The sequence below is a fragment of the Triturus cristatus genome, chromosome 4_1 (genome assembly GCF_964204655.1).
Source record: "Triturus cristatus chromosome 4_1, aTriCri1.1, whole genome shotgun sequence".
NCBI lineage: Eukaryota > Metazoa > Chordata > Amphibia > Caudata > Salamandridae > Triturus > Triturus cristatus.
In genome coordinates, this window is record NC_140585.1 from 1,213,508,528 (window position 1) to 1,213,535,224 (window position 26,697).

At 39.2% G+C, this 26,697-nt stretch overlaps 1 pseudogene; it reads left to right on the top strand.

The window, feature by feature from the left end:
- The first annotated feature begins 374 nt into the window (after positions 1-374).
- LOC146856419 (glycoprotein-N-acetylgalactosamine 3-beta-galactosyltransferase 1-B-like) overlaps positions 375-26,697 on the top strand; it is a 79,949-nt pseudogene continuing 53,626 nt past the window's right edge.

Here is a 26,697-nt window from a genome sequence, read left to right on the forward strand (position 1 = left end):
GAATGGAAAGAACCATTCTAAGACTTCCTTTCCTAAATATTTGACTGATCATCACTACAGTAAGCAAACACCTCTCACTCTGCCACACAAATAATAGATTTTGGTTCCTATAGACCAAATGCAATACAATTGCCGTTGCTTAAGGAAGTGGGGTTTTAACATAATGGCATATAGGCCATTCTTGAATTGAGAGTTTTTGGCATGTATGGATACATCATTGAAATTTTACTGGTGCATCTTGAGAGCCTTTTGAGAGTTCATATCTATGAAAGAAACCCTAAAGGTACTTTTGGAATGCCGGACCATCCACCTCTGTCTTGTGTTTGTGTTCTCAGGTTTTTACTGTGCAGAGCTAAGAATAATGTAGAGAGAAGATGGCCTTTCTCTTCAAGATGTCCTGGCTGATATTTAGCTCTGGCCTTGCTCTGGGATTCACCACTGCCTTTTACATCCTGCATAATTTATTTGAACCTATCGATTTGCAAAGCCTCATTCTGTCCACGCCAGTCATCAGCCATAAACAAATCAGCTGTGTTTAACGTGGTTCACCCGCATCATTAAGGTGGGTATGCACAGAAAACCTCCTTGTGTTGAGGGGCTTGGGGAGATAGAATGACAACAATGTATGTGTTTGAATGTGTTGTGATGTATCAGTAGCAAGCATAAGGAGATGGTGGACGGAGCACGGGTATTTTTGAGACACCCTCCACTAGTCATAGATCTGGGTTGAATCCATCATCGTTCTTTAGCTCACTTTGCCAACCCTGTTCAGACCCAACCATATGCAAATCTGTCTTGACCCTGTTCCTCATGGGAACAGTCCAGCCCGAACTGCCAACCCAGGTCTTCCCTGGCCCGGAAACAAGCATCCTGGAAATTGGTTTTGGTGTAACACCCCTCATCAGCCCGGTTAGCTTGAATCCAGTGACAAAGTGAGTAAGGGACCCACGTCTGGACATACCTTGCCAAATTAGGGCGAACAAAGCAAACACAAGGAGATGATGGACGGAGCACTGAAACTTTTCAGACACTCACCCCCAGTCACAGATCTAGGTTGCATCCAGTCACAGATCTGGGTTAAATCCATCAACGTTTTAGCTCACTTCGCCAACCCAGTTCAGACCCAGCCATATGCAAATCAGTCTTGACCCTATTCCTCATGGGAACAGTCTAGCCTGAACGGCCAAGCCAGGTCTTCCGAGGACCGGAAACAAGCATCCTGGGACTGGTTTAGGGGTAACACCGCCTGTGTTTGCTCTGACTCATCAGTAGGCCATCTTAAGGATGTTTCAAAGCATCCTGTAAAAATAAAAGAAATTGCAGTGTGTGATAAATATGTATGAGCACAGTGATCCAAGCAAGGGTTGTGCATCAGAGTGTGAGAAGAGCAGTTTGCTAAGTTTCTGACTCACGGCATGCTCAGATGCACTATTGCTTTATGAGGATTGTTGTTAAGTTATTGTATACAGAAGACACCCATGTATTTCTGTTTTCCCGTCTAGCAACACAGAGATAGCCTGCATTGCTCACCATTGCCTCTTGTGACCTTCATGTGTCATTGGCTTTGTTAAATTCTGTTTCTTTAATGCACAGTGCTTCTCATCTCCTGTATTTTCATATCCATCGTTTGAATTAATGCAACTGCACCCTTCTACAATAGAGAGACTATTAATGATAGAAGTGTTGCTGTAAGTGTCTTGTACCTCTTGAAGACTGCTTCCAAAGACAGACACGTGCCTCCTGTCTTAGGCCTCATGGAATTCTGTTCCGTGCCTCAGATGGTCTGACACACTGCTTTTGTCTTTGTAATTCTATAATCTGGTGGCAGGTCCACTTCTCTGCCACTAAGTGCTGCATCATATCTGAGCCTGGTCAGCTCCAAACCTCTCACCATTACCATTGCCATGCTTCAATTCTGGACAATATTATGCTTCCAGAATCCTCTGCGGCATCCATAGTAAAATGAGGCGCAAACACTGGCAAATGTTCTTTTCCTCACTTTCCTCAATGTCATTTATGATTGGGAGCAGAGCATTGAATGAGCTTACTGGCATGGGCATGAACTGGTTTGCTGCTGGTGATCTTCTTGAACCTACCTTTCTTTCTAGTGCTGTATAATGAAACTTTAAGACAAGTTTGGAGGCTGCTACTCTAGCCCACAATGGTGCCAAAATTCGAGAAGCAGCCTCTCTAGTTCTCCAGGACCAGACAAGTCCAGTCTGGGTCTGTTCCTGTCGAGGCAATTTATAGCAAACTAACTAGGAGACCTTTGGGCACTGTCTGGGTTGAGTTCCGATATCTCACTGGGCAGTGTTTTTCTAAGATGACGCACTAAGAAAATACCCCGGATTTGCCAGTTCACTCCCCCTTTTTTTGGTAAAGTTTATTGCTAACATTTAGACTCTGTACACAGGGGCACTGCTGTACAGTGCCCACGGTATGTGCTCTGACCTCAGAAACTTGTACAAATTGGCTAATCACTGATTACCAAATGTAACTCTCCTTAGAGGCCATCGTATATGGTGTAGCAACTACACTAATGGCATGAAAGGTTATAGGTCACTCTTGGATTACAGCCTTTATTGTGCTATCCACTAGTGTGACGAGGGAAACAGCTTCATGTCTACTACTGTAGCCTGACTTCTGCAATTTAAATCGGCAGCCTAGCCTGTGAAAATATCCCTTTTGGCAGGGGAAACACCTTCTTTTTAAATATGAATAAGTCACCTCTATGTAGGCTTTGTAGCCTACCAAGAAGGGGGCATGGCATTTTAAAATGGGACATGTAAAAATGTTATGTCACCATGTCGTGAAGTGACAAGCCCCCAAACGCTGTTTTCTCTGTGGAAGGCCCTGGCTGCCTATGAGAAAACTAGAGTACAGATTGAAATATTAATCTGCTACCTTGAGTTTGGTGGCAGCCAAAATGTTTGATATTAATTAAAAATGCAATCCAGTGGTGAAGTGGTATTTTGTTTTCGAGCAAACAATTCTGTTAGTGTTTAGCAACATATAGACATACCCAGCAATTTCCCAGTAAGGTTCACACAGCCTCTAGTAACATAGAACACAGATTACATCATACTTAGTTTTGTAACTGTTACCTTTACCTGTAGGTATGCAGTACATTGATGTTTTATTCACATTCTGTGTTACAGCAACTTGTGATATTTACAGCTTTCTGATTCTGTCGGGTCATGTATGCTCTAAATAAAACTCTTTAATACTAATAGCTCCCGTTATTTGTGGCGTCACAAAGTAAAGCATTGCATGCTATTTGTTTAGCCCCATCCAGAGGTCTTTTTTGTAAATATTTAGGAAAAGCAACTTTTAGAAAGCTACCTTTTCCCTGCCTGATGCTTCTGGTGGCTAATTTACAATAGCTCTCTAGCAGCTGTCCAAAGTGCTTGACCTTAATGAGGTGTTTAAACGGCTCCAGGAACCGGGACAGTGGCCTTTGTGTGTTGAGGTGGTTTTCTTCGCCTGCAAAGAAGTCCATCTGGGGTGGGACCAGGAGCTAAGTTAACTTGAAAGAGATCAGTCCTGCCACAAGTAAGTGTTAGGTGACACATGGAGAGGAGCACCCTTTGTCTCCCTCATCAGGGTGGAGCCAAAACCAGTTGGAGGATCGTACCCCAAGAATTGGTTGTGAGTGTCCACAAAGGAGGGGACTGCTCAATACCTAAACTACAATGTGGGATTGTTTACCATATGGCAAATAGGAACTGCTGCAAACATGGATAGAGCTGCCCCAGGAAACTTGTACCCCATTGGTTAGGGAGGCACTACGGTCACCCCAACCTACTAGCTGATGTCAAGCATAATTGTGTCACTCTAAGGTACCATCATCAGAACACTCTCTGGACCTGTAACAGGAAAGAAGCACTGCACCTGCTGTTTGAACCTGTGAGGAGACATGAAGAGCTGGACCTGCTCCCACTTGTACCAAGAACAAAGAACTGGTCAACTGTGACCATAGACATTTTACTTTTTACACACAATATGAGAGCCAACAACAACTAACATTTAAGAACAAAGAGTTATGCAGAGAACAGAGAAAACAAGATGAGTCAATTATTGCTTGTGTTATTTCTTTTTTATTCCATTCTTCTTCTGAAAATACAGACAAGCGCTACCAATACATTTTGCCTAACCATAGGCTTCCTCAGGGCTGCAAACATGCAAGGAACACATGTAAGTCTACGTTCTAGTACATACATAACATTTGGAGAAGATATTATGTGACGTTTTGATATTGAAAGTCTAGCACCACACAAATATATATATATATATATATATATATATATATATATTCACTGAAAAAACCATAGGTTTCACACATGTTATAGTTAGCTGGACATTTCACTCGTAAAAAACCAATCAAATTCCCCCGTTATAGTTAGTTCAGCTAACTACAGCTCGCGCGCCCGCAATCCACTGCTGATGACGTCACATAATACATCACTCATGACATGGTCAGTGACATCACTCATGACATCACTGATGACATCTCAAATGACATTACTGATGACATCACTGATGACATCATCCATTGAGTATGTGTTTCTTAACAATTTTAACATGTTTAATATATATAGGAAAAGACCTGTTGAAGAATGAGTGGGTGTACAAGTGTGTAAATGGATGATTTTCTGTGGTGTGTAACTAACTCTATAAGTGAGTCATTAAATGTATCTTACTGCAGACTAGTGACTAAACTGTGTAAATGTCTGTATGTTTCTGTATGTTGGTGTACAAGTGGCTGCATGGTTTTGTGAATACCTATATGAGTGTCTATATGAGTTATTGATTGCTTGTCTCAGTATCTGTATGGGTTCCTGAGTGTTTGTGTGGGTAGGGTGTGTGTGACTCTATGCATAGATGTGTGAGTGGGTGATTCTATGAGTGCATGGTTTTAAGAGTGCATCTGTGATGGACTGTATGGTTGAGTGAGTGTATGTATGGGTGTGTTAGGGATTGAATGTATATCTCAGTGGTACATTTGTGACTAACTACATATGTGAAAGGCAGTATATATGTGTGTAAGAGTATATAAGTGGGTAGATGTGATAATGTGTGATTGTGAGAGTGACTGTATGGATGAGTGTGTGCTTGTATCAATGATTCTATAAGAGCGTAAGAATGTGGTACTATTTTTTATGATTAAGTGAACTTGAGTGTGTATAACCGCATAGATGAGTAAATGGGACTGTAATTATTTGCATGATTGATGGTGTGTGAGTGTCTATATAGGTGTATAAATGCATATGATAGTCTTGTATGGCGTGATTGTAAGTATGAGTGACTGTACAGGTGAATGAGTGGAGGTGTATGTAGACCTAACAGTTAATAAGTGGGTATGTAGTTATTGGTATTGGAGTATGTATGGTTTTGAGAATGGAACTCTGAAATTTTGAGTCGGTGTATCAAAGGTTATATTAGGGTGTGAGAAGATGTGGTAATTTATCACATGGATGACGTCATCAGTGATGTCATCAGTGATGTCATTTGAGATGTCATCAGTGATGTCATGAGTGATGTCACTGACCATGTCATGAGTGATGTAATATGTGACGTCATCAGCAGTGGATTGCGGGCGTGCGAGTTATAGTTAGCTGAACTAACTATAACGGGGGAATTTCATTGGTTTTTTACGAGTGAAATGTCCAGCTAACTATAACATGTGTGAAACCTATGGTTTTTTCAGTGAATTTGCAAGGCTTTTTAAATGCTAATTCCTAACTATAACGTGTGTGAAACCTATGGTTTTTTCAGTGAATTTCAAAGGTTTTTTAAATGCTAATTCCTAACTATAACGTGTGTGAAACCTATGTTTTTTTAGTGAATTTGTAAGGTTTTTTAAATGCTAATTTATGTATGTATTATTATATTTTTTATATATTTATTTTACAATAAACTACCTATGTATATAGTTATAGATTGACTGCATCCTGTAATATTGAATGGCTCAGCTCTTTTTTTTTAAAATTTGGATAAAGTTGAACAGCATAGTTAATATCTTCTATAAAGTTATAAACACTTTAATATTTTTTTTTTTTTAAAGGATTTTTACAGTTCGCGCACCGTGCGCGTACGGTGCGTGCACCTGCATGTTCCGAGTGCGCATGCGTACGTCGTGCGTGCTCCGTGCGCGTGTGCTCCGAACGCGCATGCGTGCGTGCACCGTGCGCGTACGGTGCGCGCACCTGCGTGCTCCGAGTGCGCATGCATATGTCGTGCGTGCTCCGTGCGCGCGTGCTCTGTACGCGCATGCGCGCGTGCTCCCTACGCACGCGCTCCGTACGTGCATGCGTGCGTGCACCATGCGCGTACGGTGCGCGCACCTGCGTGCTCCAAGTGAGCATGCGTGCATGCTCCGTGCGTGCACCGTGCGCGTACGGTACGCGCACCTGCGTGCTCCGAGTGCACATGCGTGCGCGCTCCGTCCGTGCTCCAAGTGCGCATGCGTGCGTGCTCCGTGCGTGCTCCGTGCGCGTATGGTACGCGTACGGTGCGCGCACCGTGCGCGCACGGCAAGTCATGTGATTACAAAACAACACTTTTCATTGGTTCATATTAGTTTCTGTTTCAGAATCTTCAAACACCACACCCACTCCCCTCACTTTTTCTACTAATTTCCTGAGAGAAGGTTGCTGAAGAGCTACTCCAGTGAAATGGCAGAACACCAGTCATCTTCAGACAGTGAGGAGACCTTTCAAGAACCACCAAGAAAGAGCAAACAGAAGCACTCTTTCATTTGGAATTATTTCACTTTTCCAGACGGGCAAAAAAAAGTGAATGCGCCAAAGGTCACTTGTACAATTTGCGGAAGTGTCCTGTCTAGAGGGGATCCGGCCAAAAAATACTCCTTCAGCATTTATTGCATGCTCAGGCATTTTAAAGCAATGCATCCAATTCGTTTTGCTCGTGAAACCACAAGAGCCCTAAGGGAGAACCCTCCACCTGACCTTCTCAGCCGAGTACATCATCTGCGGCTGCAGATTCACCATGCACCAGGCCTCTTGACATCCGGCCCCTGTTCCAAAAAGTGCACATTCATCGCAATATGTGCAATGAGGTAATTTGCTACGGAGAGAGTAGCATAAATTTAATTGAAAACCGTATACAGCAGCACACATACTCCAGGTCATAATTTTTTATTTATTTTTTGTTCCTGTTGAGCAGTTTTTTTATTCCCAGTTTTGTTTTGGTGCTGTAAAAAAATCCCCCAAAAAATAAAAAATTGTTTGAAAACTAAAAAAAATATATAAAACAAAAAAAGACAAAAAAAACAGTTCTTTTAAGAACTCACTTCACTTCTCCAAAAAGAGCTATATTCCTAATATACTGTTTTTTATTTTGATTGAATGAATGTGTAGTGTATACAAGAAGGATTGAAATGATTGAAATGACTGAGTGAAGAGGAGGAAAGGACAGACCGAATGAGTGAGAAAAGGAAATTTTGATCAGTCATGAAAGGGAAGTGAAAGACTGACTGCAACAAAAGGACTAAGGGTAGAGGATACAGGTAAGAAGAGTAAATGAGTAAGGGAATGGCAGTGAGTAATGGAGGGGGAGTGAGAAAAGGGGAGTAAGGGACGGAGATAGGAAAAGGGAGTAACAGATGAAGCGGATGAAGTACAGCAGGGTAAAGGGATTGAAAGTAAGAGAAGTGGAGTGATGGTGAGATAAGGGGTATGAGGATTAGAAAAGGGGGTAAGGGAAAGTGAGAGATGGGGAGTGAGGGGATGGAAGAATTTAGGAAACTGGAGTGAGAGAAAGGGAGTCAGGATTTCAATGGGCAAAGGAGAGGGAGGGAGAGTGAAGGAAAGAATGCAAAAAGATGAAGGGGTGTGAGATACAGACAGGAGGAAGTGAAGTAGGAGAATAGGAGTGACTATGAGTAAAGGATAGTGACAGTTAGGGAAGGTGAGGGAAGGAGAATGACGGAGAAGGTTAAAAAATTAACATAGATGGAAAATGAGTGATGGAGAGAGGAGAAGTGGTAGAAACAGAGATGTTAAGGAAATTAAGGGTAAGACAGACAAAGGGAGAGAGACAGAAACAGAGATAGAGAGCAAGGAACTGAGAAGGAGTAAGGCAGTTAGAATGACTGAGACATATGGAAACAGGGAGAGAAACATGGTTGAAAAAATAGTGATGGAGGCAGTAAACCTAGGGGAGTAGTAGAGAAGGAGTGAGGGAGTTACGAAAGAGCAGTAGAGTAAGAAGAGAGAGGGAAGGGGAATGAGAAAAGCAGAGTGAGTAGAAGTGAAGAAAAGGGAGCATGAAAGTGAAGGGGTGAGAAATACAGATATTTTAAACTTACCTGACCAACAAAATAACTTAATTAGAAATAAATGGGTTTTTTTAATTGCTAGAAAAAAGATTTAAATTTCCTACATATTCTTTCTCGATCTGAAAAAAAAGAAAAAAAGTATTAATATTTAACAATACATTTTAGAATACAGTACACATATTTTCATATTTAACAAAGTAATGTTTTGCCCTTTTTTTGCTGTTTTCAGAATATATTGAATTTCACTGAAAATAGTGATATCAATTGCATTCATCACTTAACAGCGGGCAAAAAAATTAACAATCTGAAAGATTGTTTAAAAAAAGCCCAGAATCTATCCTCAGTAAAACATACCTTGATAGAAATGTAAGATATGTATTAAAAATATCTTCTAAGAACAATAACTATTTGCAAATATCATCTGTAAATCTTGTTGCTTAAGCACATACACCAAAATAATATCTGTCAAAGAAGTCCACAATAGAAAGAGTTACCTTTCCATGAGGCCAAATGGTAATTTTTAAATTCTTTTTTGGTGAAATATCCAATGGTAATCCAATAAAATCAAAATAATGGTTTGTTCAGATGCTGCAATTTGTATCTAAAATTTTGGTTTTAGAAAAATTAAGTAGGAATTTGGTAATTCTGCAGGCAAATGTTGCTTGAAAATCAATTGTGAATCATTACACAGTGTCCAGCTTTTTTCACATTTTAGATAAACTGTGTAATGACCAGAAGTTATACAAGGTCCATCATGGAAAATTATTGCAACTGCAACAAAAGTCTTTCCTGATATTGATAATTGATTTCCTGTAAACTTCTTTATTAAAGTGTCCAATTTTGTTCCATCAGCTCTACAACGTTGCATCATTAAAATTACATACTGTCCATATTTCTTTAAAAATAACGTTGATAACATTTCTGATTTACATTGAGAACATTCCATGTTGTGATTTGCATCTTTAACTAATTGACTAAAAGTCACTGATTTACTCTCTGGTAATGTTAAATATATGAACCTTTCAGAATCAACATTAGACCTGCATGTGTTCAAACAGTTTTCACAACAATGTTCCCATTTATAAGAGAGACCAAACATATTTTCTATTTCTACCCCTTCATCTTCCAGTACCATAAGCATATACATTAAGAATTCCTGTGCATCTTGCTGGACATTTTGAGTAAACTGTGTACATCCAGAACATACATCTAAAAGATTTCTAACATCAGAAGCACTTTCTATTTTAGTTTTATCATTACTCAGCTTCTCATAAAGGAAACTAAGCAGAGAACAGAATCTTTTTTCATGATTTAGTATTATCTGCTCTTTCAAACTTTCAAGATAAAATACAACATTCAGCACTACATTAGCGTAGCAGTTGACACCAGAGCTATTTTCAAAATGACAACTAACAACCTCTTCAGCATTGTCCTTTTTCTTTTTGCTTGCAATCACATCTCTATTTGTTTACTCTTCTGTACATCCTCATTACAGATATTCTCAATTCTCCTTTTCCGACAAACAACACGTTTTTCAAACACAGGATACTGACCTAAATGAGGAGCATAGCTTCTTCTTAATCTATTATACTCCTTTACACAGTTTGCATCAGCACTAACTTTTGACTCATCAAAGTCTATCATGAATAAACCAGATATTTTTTTCACGCGTGACAAAGCAACATATGCCATACCTTCTTTAAACACACTAGATCCAATGTTTACAAAAGCACTATCTACAGTTAATCCTTGAGATTTGTGAATAGTTACAGCATATTCTAGAGAAAACGGAAACTGCTTCCTACGTACATATAAGTCTTTCACAAGCAAGAAACGAACTGAACAACGACTAATGTCTTTAACCTCTTCAATCTGATCAAATTTTATTTTTAAAAATTCAATTCCATCTTTTTTCTGGTAATTAACAAAACACACAACTTTACCCATAGCTCCATTCACTAAACCTTTTTCTACATCCAAATTACGTCTTAAAATTACTCGACAGTTCATACATACATAAAGATTCTTTTCTAAACCAGCTGTTTTCGATATGTTTTTCTCTAGAGAATCCAATTTAGTTGTCAATTTGCTTGTCAATATAATAGATATTCCTTCATGCTGTATTTTATCCACAGCTTCCAGTTTTATAATCTCTTCATTTTCCAATTTCAAAAGTTCTTGATTGAATATAGAGCATTCATGTAGTGTTGGCATTAAGCAGATTACAGTATTTTTTCTTGCAATTTTCTTGTATATTTTCTCTGGCACTATTTGTTCTGTTGGAAACAAATTACATAGCAATCGACTCTGTAAAGCTTTTTTGCCATGTTCTGTGAGTAGTCCAATTCTGATATCTTTGAGAATACTTGCATAATCATCATTATTTGCTTGCCGCATATTGGTAATGAGTTCTTTGTACTCAAAGTATGTCCAAATATTCACATTACCTATACTTCCTAACGACTTTTCCGTGTCTTCATGTGTAAGAGTATGAAATACTGGTTGTCCTTTAACTGGAGTGAGCTGCAGTAGATCCCCAAAAACTATAACATGTTTTCCTCCATATAGCACGTCATAGTCTGTCTTTTGAATTTGCTGCATTCTTAAATGCACAAAGGCAAGCATTAAGTTTGATACCATGCTTACCTCATCAATAATGAGAACTTTCATTTTTTTCAATACTCTTGAAACTTCAAAACATGCTTCTCCTGTTAGCTTGTGGTATTGTATTTTGTTCTCATGCTCTACTGGTAACATTAGCAAACGATGGAGGGTAATTCCTTTTATGTTATATGCTGCTAACCCAGTTGGAGCAGTAAAAACACAAGACAATGTTGAATCAGTTTTTTTCTGTAGGTAGCTTCTAATTACTTTAATTAAGAAACTTTTTCCAGTTCCAGCTTGTCCACTCACATACATTCTGATTGATTCAAATGATGTGCATGAGCACTCTTTATTTTCATGTAGTAATCCATGATCAATTTGTTTTGTGACTTCCTCATAAATTTGTTGTTGTTCATCATTCAGTTGTTGTTCCAAATTTGGTAAGTTTATTAAATCTTCCTGAGCTTGATTCATAGCTGTTTCCACTTCAGTCATGGCTATTGCAGCTTCATTTTCTACGATTGGTTGTCCTAAAGGATCTTGACTGAGCGTCCCAGAACTTTGACTGTCTTGAGAACTGTCTCTAGCTACTTCAGCTTCAATTGTTGCTTCTTGTTCAATTTCTTCATTTAACATTTGTACATATGTTGTGAAAGTACTGCATTCTATGGTATCTTTGCATGCATTAAAGGAATCTTCATAGCTTTGAAAATGTCCAAGTAATTCATCCTCTTAACGCCATGGTTTAAACAACTGTAAAAGTGCTAAGTAGTAAAATTCCTTCTTGTCAGTAGTGGCGCAACTCAGCTTTCTGTGATTAATCAAACTTCCTTTTGTTTGTTTTACCAAACATCCTTCCTCACCAATGACTTTATATTTTCCATTGTTGATGTCTTCTGTGGTATTCCGTTTAAAAATGTAGTTCTGCAGCACTTCATAGAGACACATGTTCTCAAGATGATGACTTCTCTTTGGGTAATATGTGTCCAACATGTTTGTTCTTAAAATGTCTGTACTTTCAGGTTCGTACTCTGCTAAATATTCAATTTCTCAAATAGATTTCAATACCCGATTTCGCATTCCTGCAAGGCCTAAACTTACCCAAATTATTCTTCTGGATTTGGAGTACAGACTTGCAGATGATAACCTATCTGAGCATTCGTATGACCCAATTTCTCGATGCGATAACATCTTTAAACTGAAACTGTATAGCGTTTTACTGACAGTCTTCTCGTGAGAAATCTCTTCCCACATTTCTTTCAATTCCGTTTTCTCAGATTTAGTGATGTAAGATGTGACATACCGAGCAACAGCAATAGAATTGTCAGCTACATACTGAATATCCATGTTAGCATTCCACATGGATAAAATGACTGGGTTGTAGTCATTTATATATTTTGACTCTTCTTTTCTTCTTAGGTTGTAGGTATTTTTAGGCGATTTTCTTGTAATAGTATGTCGCACAGCTGACATAAAACTGTTTACTCTTCCTTTTGAAAGAACAGGTCGTGGAAATCCAAATCGACATTTTGTGTAGAATTTATCTTTACTCTTGTACTTTCGTCGACAGTATTTTCCACACCGATGACTTTGAAAACGTAAAACTTGCTCTTTTAAGTTTTTTTCTTCTGTGCTTTTAGTTATAGCACATGTTGCATATCCTTCAATGAAAGATAAAACTGCATCATCAGAATCTGTTCCAAATTTTGGGGCATCCTTGATCCACAACAGCATATGAATATGAGGAGCACCTCTTGCTTGGTACTCTTTTCTCCAAAAGAAATCCACAACTTCTCCGAGAGGTGGATTTTTTTTATTGCAGATGAACGACATCATAGCCTCAAATCTATGATTGAAATATCTGCAAACATTAACCCGATCCAATGAGCACAATTCTCCTGCTGTCTTGTATTGGATGTTTTCAATATTTGAATTTGCATCTCGAAGAAAATCCATTAAATCATCCCAAGCGTACTCAGCACAGATTAGGGTAAGGAACCATGTAGGAGTTCCTAAATTCCGTAACATACATTTCAATTCTCCATGGCGTCGGTATCAATATTCATTAGTCCCACGTTGAGAAGCCATCAGATGAATCAATTGAGATTCCAAATGATCATCTCGCTGTTGCACTTTGTTCAGAAAATCCTTTGCAGACACATTATGTAGATGTACTCCAGTTTTTAAAATGTGATTTACTGCATAAGATAGTGCAGACAAGTCACTTTCAAATAAAAGATGGAACAAATAAGGAATACTTTGACGAAATCTTGGATCTTCTGCATATATTCTTGTAGTCCGATACTCAGAAGCAGGAATCTGTACTGGACGTTCATCATATCGTCCACCTTTTCCTGTAGGAAACAGTTGGGGAAAACAACTAGCTTCCAAGCTCTCCTCCCATACACTCACGGGAGTTCATTTTGCTTTTTTTAAATCTAAAACAGATCAATAGTGTTTCCCATAACTTCTTTAGAATGAAGAGGATGTATGCTGAAATGTTCATAAATTTCTTCTTCTTTTGACTTATCCACTTTTTTAATTTGCCCAGTTGGTATTCCTGTGTCTGCTAGTAAAACTTCTTCATCTTCATCCATATACATTGATTCATACCATTTATTATTTCTTTTCAAATATAAATTTGCTCTTTGTAATTTTCGTACATCTACCAGCTCCTGCCAAATTTTCTTATTCTTTGTAGGTACACCATTAACCAGAATAACTATTGGTTCAGTTTCCAAATTATCTGCATGAATTGTTTCAATATTTTTTTTCAAATCTAATGGCAAATAGACAACTCTTCCTTTTAAACCTCTTTGTAAATCTGAAGGAGGTAATTTACCTGTTTTGGGCTCCATACGAACTATAGTCTGAAACGGATGGACACATTGAATGAGTATAAACTCATACGTATTTAAATCAGAAAGTTCTGCAGGAATATCAACCAATTCTAAATTATTATGTACAGCTCTAGCTGGCATTTTATTTTCTTCTAACTTGTTATAACAGTATTTACAAATACGCTGATCTTCACCCAAATCAAAACAATTTTCCAGAAATAAATATGTAGCAAAATCCTTCCACTTAGAATTATTTTCTTTTTCACTTTTTTTATAGAGATCAACTTTCCTTGTTTGAGTTTTATAATGGCTTCTCTGGCAACAAATACAAGTAATATTTGGTCTTTCATTAGAGATGATAGCAAATTTTGTCATTTGATCTTCAAATTTTTTACTAACAGTGAGTTCTACATTCTCTTCCACATTTTCTTCAATAACTGTGTCATTTCCTGCACTTTCTTGCGCTGGACCAAAGTAACAAAACTCAATATCCTCACAAACTTTCTTCACATCTGATACAGATCCACAGAACAGAGCACTATTCAACTCATTTAACTTTAGTGCTGGACTTTTAGCAAAATACAATCTTCTCACAAACTTTCTCATTTCAGTATGATGAACTGCCAGCATCCTAAAATGGTGAAAAACACTTTGACAAACTTTCCTAGAAAGACAAGCCAGAGAATGTCCTTGCAAACCAGTATTCTCTCTCACTCTGCATGGATCTAGTCTTTGAAGCACCTTAATCTTCTGTTTAACACTTTTTTTACTATATTCTCTTAGAAAGTCACGTAATTTATCAATAGATTCCTGTCGTACAGTACAAATACTACTACAATTCCAAGTGTACACTGGGGCTTTAGGACGTCTCCCCATAACCTCATCAGCTAACACTTCTTCCTCATTTCTTGGAACCATTTTCTCCTTTTCCATTACACAACCATCTTTAACTTCATATGCTCGACCACTGGTGTCAACTGCATGCAGCAAACTATTACTTTGAAGATAACTCTCTTCATTAAAAAATGGTTCAGTACTTGAACTATGCTTCCATTCTCCTAAGAACACTTTACAAACGTTTTTTTTTTTTCACTTCTCTTTTTCTTTTGCTATTTGACTTCATTACATTCACTAATTTATCTGATGTACGGATCCTGTTCAAAATTAAAATGAATAGTTTTCTTTTTAATTCCAAAGCCTTTGCAACAATTGATTCAATATGTTTCTTTTTCCTATAAAATTTGGCTTTCTTCCTATATTTTTTCACAATATTTAACAAATTGAACATCACTCTTCTCTGAAACATTTTTCTACGAATGTTTTTAAAATCTATTTTTCTTTTTAAGTCATTATTTCTTACTTCTGATTGTACATTAGCATTTAGTATATTCTGTCGATTGTCTTGTTGTTTTCTACTTGAAACAGTATTTGCAGTGGATATATTTTTTACATTTTTTCTTTGCTTGAGGATATTTTTTATAAAATCCTTAGTCTGCTTACCAGAAGACTTTTTCTTTTTTCCAACATGAGGTTCTTCAACTAATTTTTGTTGTCCAGTTGTCTTCAAACATAGATGTTGTTGCTGTTCTTTTCTCTTTCTTGATTTTATAGGCATCTTTAATTTATTTCAGTGTTGTTCAGCAATACCTGAAAGAAACTAAAAAAAAAATACCTTTATGTAATTTAAATATATTACTATATTTTTTATGAGGTTTTCAAATCCTATCATATGAGCTGTCCCTTTCCTACGACTGCAAGTCTTACACAATAAAAGCTACACAAATTAAATCTCTGACAACAATTCCTGTGTGCACACAGACTCATGGTGTGATTCTAGGCAGAAAACGATATTTGATTGGCAATTTCAAAGCACATTTACTACTGTGGTAGAGCAAGTGATAATTACTGTAACAGCCTGACACATTTTCCTTATAGTTGAGAGAGGTAGAAAAGAGCACATGTCCTAATAGCTACTTGAGACCATGAGCATGTGGAACCTGGGTGAGTGATTAGACTAGAGCAAAGGAAATGAGCCTTGGTGACATTGAATGTGTTAGCGTTACACACTGCTATCTGATATACCACACAGTGCTGAATACTTAGCATGGGACTGCAGGAGAAGCTACTGCCTGTGTGCTAAAAGTATGTTTCTGGAGATTGTATATTGTCAGGTGCAACAGAGATCTGCATGGACGCTTCCACAACTGCATGAAGACTGCAGAGATGTATATAAGAGTACATGTATGGTAAGGGTTAATTGAAGTTTTGAACATGTACGAACTACCTCACCAATTGCAGGAGTGGAAGGAAAATCTACCATGTTGATTTCAAATGTGTTTGCATTTGCCTTTCATTTGTGAGATAGTGATTTGTGCTGAATGCTAACCATCACAGTTCAAGAAAACAAGCTGCCCCTTTCCTACGAGTGTAAGTCTTACAGAACAACAGCAACACTAATTAAATCTCTAACAACAATTCCTGTGTGCAGACAGACTCATGGTGTGATTCTAGGCAGAAAACGATATTTCATAGGCAATTTCAAAGCACATTTACTACTGTGATAGAGCAAGTGATAATTACTGTAACAGCCTGACACATTTTCCTTATAGTTTAGAGAGGCAGAAAAGAGCACATGTCCTAACAGCTACTTGAGACCATGAGCATGTGGAACCTGGGTGAGTGATTAGACTAGAGCAAAGGAAATGAGCCTTGGTGACGTTGAATGTGTTAGCATTACACACTGCTATCTGATATACCACACAGTGCTGAATACTTAGCATGGGACTGCAGGAGAAGCTACTGCCTGGTTGCTAAAACTATGTTTCTGGAGACTGTGTATTGTCAGGTGCAACAGAGATCTACATGGACGCTTCCACAACTGCATGAAGACTGTAGAGATGTATATAAGAATACATGTATGGTAAGGGTTAATTGGAGTTTTGAACATGTACGAACTACCTCACCCATTGCAGGAGTGGAAGGAAAATCTACCATGTTGATTTCAAATGTGTTTGCATTTGCCTTTCATTTGTGAGATAGTGCTTTGTGCTGAATGCTAACCATCACAGTTCAAGAAAACAAGCTGCCCCTTTCCTACCAATGCAAGCCTTACAGAACCAGACCAACACGAATTAAATCTCTGACTACAATTCCTTTGTGCACACAGACTCATGGTGTGATTCTAGGCAGAAAACGATATTTGATTGGCAATTTCAAAGCACATTTACTACTGTGGTAGAACAAATGATAATTACTGTAACAGCCTGACACATTTTCCTTATAGTTTAGAGAAGCAGAATAGGGCACATGTCCTACCAGCTACTTGAGACTATGAGCATGTGTAACCTGGGTGAGTGATTAGACTACAGCAAAGGAAATGAGCCTTAGTGATATTGATTGTGTTAGCGTTACTCACTGCTATCTGAAATACCACACACTGCTGAATAGTAAGCATGAGAGTGCAGGAGAAGCAGCTGGCTGTGTGCTAAGAGCGTACTTCTGGAGACTGTGTATTGTCAGGTGCAAGAGAGATCTGCATGGACGCTTGCACAACTGCATGAAGACTGCACAGATGTATGTAAGAGTACATGTGTGGTAAGGGTTAATTGGAGTTTTGAACATGTAGGATCTACCTCACCCATGGCAGGAGTGGAAGGAAAATCTACCATGTTGATTTCAAATGTGTTAGCATTTGCCTCTCATTTGTGAGATATTGATTTGTGCTGAATGCTAGCCATCACAGTTCAAGAAAACAAGCTGCCCCTTTCCTACGAATGCAAGTCTTACAGAACCAGACCACCACAAATTAAAACTCTGACAACAATTCCTTTGTGCACACAGACACATGGTGTGATTCTAGGCAGAAAACGATATTTGATTGGCAATTTCAAAGCACATTTACTACTGTGGTTTTGCAAGTGATAATTACTGTAACAGCCTGACACATTTTCCTTATAGTTTAGAGAGGCAGAAAAGAGCACATGTCCTAACACCTACTTGAGACCATGAGCATTCTCTAAGTTAAGCCCATCTGCTCTGTGCAATATCTACAAGGGGTTGAGTTCACTCAGGTTTAAATTATTGAAACCTTGACTGGACCGCACAGGTTAGTAAGTGTATTAGTTGTGGTGGACCACCATCCACCCCTATTATGATTTTTTTAAATTTACATTGGTGTTCAGTGGTGGGATCCAGAACTTGTGGCAGTACCACATAGTTTTAAAAGTTGAAATTAAAAAACCCTAAATTCAATTAACAGCAAAAAATGTTTTTTGATGTTTAATTGGTATAAGGTCATATTTGGGTCATCTTTGATTTTTTAAATTATTTTGGAGTCGAGTTTTTGCATCCTTAGTTTTTTTTGGGAAAATGGAGGTGGATCTGTCTACCATGGAGAGCTTTGTCATGGTCAAGCTGACAAAGGTTCTAACAGAGAAGGCAGAAGTTGAGTAGAGAACCCAAGAAGGAGGATTTCCAGAAAAACTTTAGGACCTGGCAAATGTCTGCCAGCTACAAACCACCTCAATGGAAGACGTAGAGATCAAGGATGCCGAAGAAGAGAGGGCAGCTGATAACCTGCCCCTGAACAGACTCTTTAGTGGTCTTTAAAAGTTGGGAATGATGCAGGCCCTGACAGCGTAAGCCCATCTGAGTAGGCCATCAGCCAGATGGAGTACAGTAGTAAGCAGTCATCAAAGGAACTGCAGGCCAAGCAGGGATCATAGCCCTGGAGGAAAAGAAGCCTGCATTGGAGTAAAAGAAGATGGCCTTGGAAGAACAGAATGCCAGATTGGAACTCATGGCATCTTATGAAGATAGTGGAAGCAATGCTGAGCGGTATACAGTGGAAAGTATATTGTGTCTAGCTTTGTGATGGAACCTGGGAGGTTGACCCTGGCAGTTAGCTGATGATCTTTGGGGTTGGTGAATGGTGTCACAGTCACTGCGCTGCGGGACTACCTTTGCCAGCCACACCATGGTGTTGGAAAATATGATTTCTCTAGAACAGTATCGGTCACTGGTGAAAAATACAAGGAGGGTCTGCTGCCCAGGGTGCCCTGAAAACATAAGTTTCTGGCAGTGCTGTAACTAAGCATAGGATACAGAGGCCCTGGAAAAGAGTTTGAGGTACGAGATGGATGCCATTCACAGTAGGAAGACCAGAGGGCCAGGGATTACCTGATCTGACAGGAGAGGACCATAAGACAAGCACTGGGAGGGCCAGTCCTCACCTGTAGGCACTGCCACCACTACTGCGACAGGAGTCTGGGACCTGGGCCAGACAAACTCCTACAAGACACTGATAGACTGTGTCACCCTCGAGGGGGACTATGTGTCCATCCTAGAAGTCCTGTGTAGCAAGTTGGTTGACCACAAATACCAGCAGACGTCGTTAAAATCCAGAAGAGTTTTATTGGCCATACATCCAAATAAAAGTAAAGACAGAGAAACCAAAGCTGACAGGAAAGCGTCCTAGTAGGTTCAAGGTCAGCAGATAACTGCCCAGGCAGAACACCACCAACCATGACCTAATCATTGTTCTAACCTAGAATCATGGCAATTAAAGAAACAGCACAGAATACTAATAGAGAATACTACATACCCTCCCCCCATAACAAACAATTTCAAAAATAATCAATACAGTACATAGTCATTGAACTTTTGTGGCATCTTGCAAACGCGATGATCACGCGTAGATACAACAGAAGATTGACTTGGGGAGTCTATTGTAGAACTCAAAGTAGGATTAATGATGACATTATCTGCATTAGAGTTATCATCCAAGTCAGGACCAAAATTAAACCCATCATTATCTTCATCACCATTTCTGTACACTTTGTTAAAATCTTAACTTGTTCGTCAGAAATTTTCACAACACTGTTCTTATTCCACCAACCTCTGTTTCCTAGAAAGAGGGAGGACTTAGTAACTTTAGCCACCTTAACTGGTAAAGTAAACTTAGATTCATCTTTACAGATTTTAAAAGGTTTTTTTTATAATAACCCAATCATTTACTTTGATAACAGGAACATGATGAGTGGAGCTACTATCATAATTTTTCTTTTGTAGGAGTTGCTTATGAGCAACTCTAGATTTAACCTCTTGGTAATCCGTCATTGTGTTCCTTTTATTGAGTAAGGAGGAGCCAGCTTCCAGGTCCGTGAACCAGTGCGGCACCAGTTTAGATCTTGCTTCCCTACCCCTAAGTGCTTTAAAAGGTGTGACTCCGGTTGTGGAATTAGGCGTCGTTAGATAGGCCCACACCTTCTTTTTTAAGAAAGCACCTACCTCAACATTTGTTGCAATGGCAGTCTGTACTCCTTCTTTAATGAAACAATTAGCCCTCTCAACTAATCCATTTGATGAAGGACTATAGAGGGCGACACGACAGTTTTATTTCAGCACTCTCAAGAAAATTAGTGAAATGCTGTGAGGTAAAATGTTGACCATTATCAGTAATGACGTAACTGGGAGTGCCCTCAATTTTAAAAATGTTTTGAAGAAACGAAACAGCATTAATGGAGTTGGCTGCTTGAACAAATGAATAATATACCCATTTGGAATGGTAATCTATGGCAACTATGTAGTAGGCTAAAAGGTCTTGAAAAGTCTAATGCAATTTTATCCCAAGGTAATTCTTGAAAAGGAACAGTGATCAAAGGTTTTGTGTGAACTTTCCAGTGTTTATCTGATACAACACAACTTGGACAATTATCTATGAACAATGCTACTTGTTTGTCCATGCCTGGCCACCAGAAAATACTTTTAAGAGTCTTGCATGTTGCAGAAATGCCTAAATGGCCTTCGTGTGCAATATTTATGATCTTTTCCCTTAATGATATGGGAGGAACAAACAACCCATTCCTTACACAGACTCCATTTTCAAATGATATTTGTTCACTAATTTGTGCAAAACTCTTTAACTCGTTACTCAACCCCTTATTAACCGGCCATTTACTTCTGTTAAAAATGTCCACTTTCTTAAGAGTGTCATCAAGTTCCATTGCAGAGGCCCATTCTTCTTGTGAAATACTGTTATTACATTTAGCGACAGCGTCTATAAGGCCAACTACGCAATCTTTATGGAAATCATCCTCACCTTCGCTACAATCAGGCAGAGGTATTCGAGACAAGCAGTCAGCACGAATATTCTTACCTCCTTGAATATATTTGATGTTGAGATTATATTCTTGTAATTTAGATAGTAGTCTGACTAGTCTTGCTGAAGACTTTCCCAGACCATTACCACACAATAGAGAGACTAAAGGTTTATGATCAGTGAAAACATCACAACGAATGCCCCAAATGTATGTTTTGAATTTCTGTACTGACCAGACAATGGCGAGTGCCTCACGCTCGATTGTGCTATAGTTGCACTCAGTTGGAGTTAAAGTGCTAGAAGCAAAGGTAATAGTTTGTTCTTTGCCATCAATCCATTGTCCAAAAACTGCACCAAGGCCTTTCTGACTGGCATCCACTGATACAAAAGAATTTGCATTTGAGACAAACGGATGTAATGCTGGGGCATTGATAACTAATGATTTCACTTTTCCAAAAACCTCACGTAGCGTGTTATTCCATTCAAATTTTATACCATTCTTAAGGAGATACCTTAATGGTTGAATCACCTGTGCATATCCTGGTACGAATCTAGCATAGTATTCACATAGGCCAAGAAATGAGCGCAAAGCCTCTTTATCTGTGGGAGGTGGTGCATCACGTATTGCTTCCACATTGCAAAATCTTGGTTTAATGCCTTCTCGTGAAATATTGTGACCTAGATATTCAACATCGTTAACCAACAATTTACATTTATTAGCCTTAACTGTCATCCCTCTGTCTTGTAAAATGGTCAATACTTTCTTTAGAATTAGAATGTGTTCCTCTTCGGTTTCAGTATATATCAATACATCATCCTGATACGCTTGTACTTGTGGGATGTCACCAAACAAATTATCCATCAGTTTTTGGAAAACGCTTGCGGCCGATGCCAGTCCAAATGGCAATCTTAAATATTTGTAAGCTCCAAAGGGAGTCACAAATGCAGTGAGGGCTTGGCAATCTGGCGTGAGCTTAATTTGGTGGTAAGCGGAGTGTAAATCGATGGTGGAAAAAAACTTTGACTTCCCTATTTTTGCTAACATCTCATGTATGAGGGGTAAAGGATGACAGTCTACTAGGATATTTTGATTTAAAGATCTTAAATCTACACATAACCTAAGATCCCCATTCCTTTTTTTCCGTAAAACCACCGGAGAAATCCATTCTGAGGAGTCAATTGGCGATATTATTCCTTCAGTTTCTAAGTTGTTGAGTAGAGCTTTTAAATCCTCTCTGACATTAAGGGGTACAGGCATGACTTTGTGGATTATTGGTACAGGATTCTTTTTCAACCTTATGTTATGTTCGTAACCTTTTACTACACCCACTATATCCTTGAATACATCTGGGAAGGACCTTGTGATGTTTTCTACCTCCATATCAGACTGGATGCATGCCAAAATGTTTGAAGGAAGGTCACCAAGTACAATCGGAGGATCTTGTCCAGGGCGTAATATGATACCCAGGAGAGCAAGATCTTTCCAACCTATGATGTCTCTTCCTCTAACGGCCACATAGATTTTTGTCCTAACAGCTCTTCCAAGACACTCTAATTTATCCCAAAAATATCCTAAAAGCTCTATGTCTTGCTCTCCAAAAGCTTTGGGATTAATATCAGGAGCAATGAGTGGCATTTCATTCGGCCAAAACTGATAAAATGTGCGATCCGCGAGAATGGTTACAGGAGCCCCAGAATCGGCCATCGCTAAAATTATTTTCCCATCTATAGACATGTCAACCAATGGGCCCTTAATAGGTTTCCCAAGTGACTCTGGTACTTCAATAGTGACCACAACATTTTCAAACTGTGAAGTGCAGTCTTGTACAACTTGTTCTTCCAATGAAATATTGGATACCCTGACTCTGTTTAAATTAGAATTTATGTTACTCCTACAGGCTCCTTGGAAATGACCGATCTTTTGACATTTGGTGCATTTTTTTCCCAAAGCAGGGCAACTGGGATTGTTCCCCATGTGGCTTCTAGAACCACATCGAAAACAAACCAATTGGCCTCTTGGAGATTGATTCTTATAATACCTATTCTTGTTGTATGACTGTCTGTTATTGATAGCACACACAGCATTGTCATTAGAAACCAGACTTACATTGGAGGAACACACAGGTTGCACAGAAGTCTGTATATCGGAACCCAAGGTCTGGTTTGATTGACCAGACAACACTTTAGATGTAACAATCGACCTCTCGATGCTTTTTGCTATGTCGATTGTTTCAGCTAAATTAGGATTACGTGAGGTAAGTAACCGTTCCTGAATTTTCTTTGAAAAACAATGAAATACAAATTGATCTCTAATATAGGTATCAATCTCAGGTCCAAATTCGCACTTTTCAGCTAACACTCTTAAAGTCGCTATGTAATCTTCTACTGATTCTTCACTGGATTGTTTACACATTGCGAAATTAAATCTCTCAAGTAGGACGCTTGAAGTGTCAGAATACTGTTTAGCCATGCGTAACTTCCCTTCAGTGTAAACATTCCAAACTGTATCTTCAGAAGTAGGGGCAGGATGCCTTGGTAAGTTGTCAAAAACTCTATGACCTGCTGTGCCTAAATGATTGACCAATAAAGCTAATTTCCTTTTTGGTGAGTAATTGTCTGCATTGATGGCTGTGAGGTAATTTTCAAAGTCCCTAAGCCATTCTGCCCACTTCAGTTAAGGTTTGCCTGCTTTTAGTAGAAATGGTGCCGGCTGAATGACACCCTGACTGGAAGCCATCGGGGTAGGATAGATGTCTATTCACTTTTGTTGAAGAAAGTTGAATTGATTTCGTTTGAAATGTGAAAAGAATAACTTCGCAGGCAAAGGTCAAGAAGGTGCGTTTATGAAAACATTCCCATAACTCACTGTTACATAATTCAGGAAATTGCGGTGTGTGAATCACCGTGTGTCACACTAGCAGGAACGCTGTCTCACCGATGTATGACGTTTTCCTTTTCCTGGTTCCTGAAGTCGCTTTCATTTACTTAAAACGCTGAGGAAAACGAAAATATTCCTTTTCCCCAACTCAAAATGGCCGCCAACGTGCGTGTGACGTTAATCCGTCAGCGCATCTCCCACAATGCACCGCGGCAAGGCAGGAAGAAGGAGAGCGTGGAACTTGGAGCGCTGGAATATTGAATTGAGAATGCTGTTTTGTGTTACCTCGTTTCGAGCAGTGTCGCAAGGTAAGCAATGTCAGCCGGTGTACTTTAAAAAATGCTATGTTGTAACGGTCCCTCGTTTAGGAATGGCAACGCCGGAGCAAAACAAAATTTCCAAAAATTGGCATGAATCACCACTTACTTGACGGAGTTCGCCGACGTCAGGAGGTCGAAACCATTCACTGTGTAGGTTGCGGAGGCACTGGGCATACGCAAAGTTGAGTTTGTGTGTAAATAAAACGAACCACAACCAGTAGACAAAGCGGATCGGCTCCAAGGCGACTCCGTCCCGAAATGTTTAAAAATGCTCCTCTGTCCCAACGTGGGTAGTCCAGTGAGGTTCTGACGATCAGGGATTACAATGAATCTTTACGCCACTCCTGGTACCAATTTGTAGCAAGTTGGTTGACCACAAATACCAGCAGACGTCGTTAAAATCCAGAAGAGTTTTATTGGCCATACATCCAAATAAAAGTAAAGACAGAGAAACCAAGGCTGACAGGAAAGCGTCCTAGTAGGTTCAAGGTCAGCAGATAACTGCCCAGGCAGAACACCACCACCCATGACCTAATCATTGTTCTAACCTAGAATCATGGCAATTAAAGAAACAGCACAGAATACTAATTAATAGAGAATACTACATCCTGGATGGCCAGGCCCATGCTCAGGATACAGACACTGTGATGGCAGAAGTAGGAGTGAAATGAGGATGTCTGCAACCAGGGAGACCTAAAATGCCAAAGGGACCTTTGGAGCAAGTGGGCGATTTCCAGGTAACCCAAATGCTGGAAATGAGGCCTACCGCAGGCACCAGAGGAGTGGATGGCTAGGGGCATGGTTCCTGATATTGACAGCAGCTGTAAGTGGCCTCTGTTGATTGCTTACTGTTTTGGCAGAGCTTGCCCTAACTGAAGGACAGAAGCCTGCCATAGGAGGCAGAATGAACTGCAGCACCTTGTTGGCTATGGTGGTATTGTTCACCTGCTGTGATGTCTCTGTGAATAGGATAAGTTTAGCTCAATCCCAGGTGGGGATTGCACATGAGACGTGTTCCCATGGACCTGGTTAGTGGCTGAGACTGAGCTTGGCTAAACTGTCAGCAGCAAAATGTGAAGGTAGGCCAAACCTTTAAGGTGGTCCTACCCCCTACAGAGAGTTGGCTTGGTGGTAGAATGTGAGAATGGATCTGAAACTGCTAAAACAGAGGGCTTTTCCACATCCTTTCCACTTAAAAAAAGATAACTGCTAAGAAAGTGACTTTTCTTCTTTGCCTTTTTTAGCTACAGAAGACCTGTATGAGAAAATGCCCCTTTTTGTGTGGTCATCCCCATTTTGTTTGCTGAATTTGTTTGCTGTTTTTTGGACTCTGGAAACTGGGGCACTGTTGCCTGGTGTATGTGCCCTGACCACTAAAACATTAGAAATGAGCTAATGCCTGATTAGGCATATATAATGCTCCTACAATGCCATAGTACACATTGTAGAAACTACAGCCATAGCATGGAAAATTTAATTTTATCTGTGGACTGTGCCATCTACTAGTGTAGCAAGGAAATCATGGTTTTAGGCTGAGCACTGTAGCCTGACTGCTGCAGGCAGTGACAGGGACAAAAATGTCCTTTTAAATACTAGTAATTCACACATAGTCCACAAGGTAGACTGCATGGTATTTACAAATGGGACCATTTAATGTCATGCTGTCCTATGAAAAATCTAGAGCACAGATCAAAATAATATTTCTGCTTTTCGATGTCTTGTCAAGAGTTTTTGTGGTATTCCTCCTGGAGATGTCATCCAGGAAGTACTATTCTGTTTAGGGATGGGAGTTTACTTAGTAATGTAATGCTTTTTTTACTCTGTCCCCATGTTGCAGCCCCCTGCTGCCCAGGTACCCTGTTTTGCTTCCCCATTTGTATCTCCTGTTTTGCTTTTGCGCTCCCTGTCAGGAATTTTTCTTCTTTTTGGTTGCCAATCTAACTCGGATCAGTAGCTAAAATCAGAAAACAGCACCCAGGTCATTTTGTACATGCGAGCCTACAGAAAGAAACTGCCGTCCGTGTCAGAAGTGTCTACTTTTTTTTTTTTAACACTTTATCCATAGTGCACAGAATCATGGATGCTGTGCAGCGTGGCTAAACTCCATTGGCAAAGCCAATAGGTTCCAAAGACTAGACCTATTGGCTTTGCCAATGTTTGTTCCCCAGCTTGCAAATAGGAGCCTCCCTGTTCAAATCAGATGGGGATGTTGGGTTGAGATCCCCAATGAGAAGAGTCTTTTCTCTATGCAGCTGTGGACTACATTGTAATCATTCATGCTGTATTTTCTGTCCCTGTGTAGCTGATATTAAGAAAAGTTATTTTAGAGATTCATACCGGTATTAGGACTTTAAATGATGCTCTCTGTTGCAATTATGTTTTTTTACACATGTTCTGCTTGTTATAAAACTTTGGGTTTTAAAGACCATATGACAATTTTCTAATGGTGAATTTATATTTATAAAAATGAAATTATATCAATGTCAATATTTGGAGAAAAAAAAATGTTGATATATTCTTGTTTTGCAACCATATAACTAGTCAAAACCATCAATCCTAATAAAATGTAATGTAATTTGCCTCTAAAATTGTCCCGCTCTCTAGTCGCCAATTTCGGCTGGTTTCATAAATAAATATTGCCACCCTAAAATTCTTCC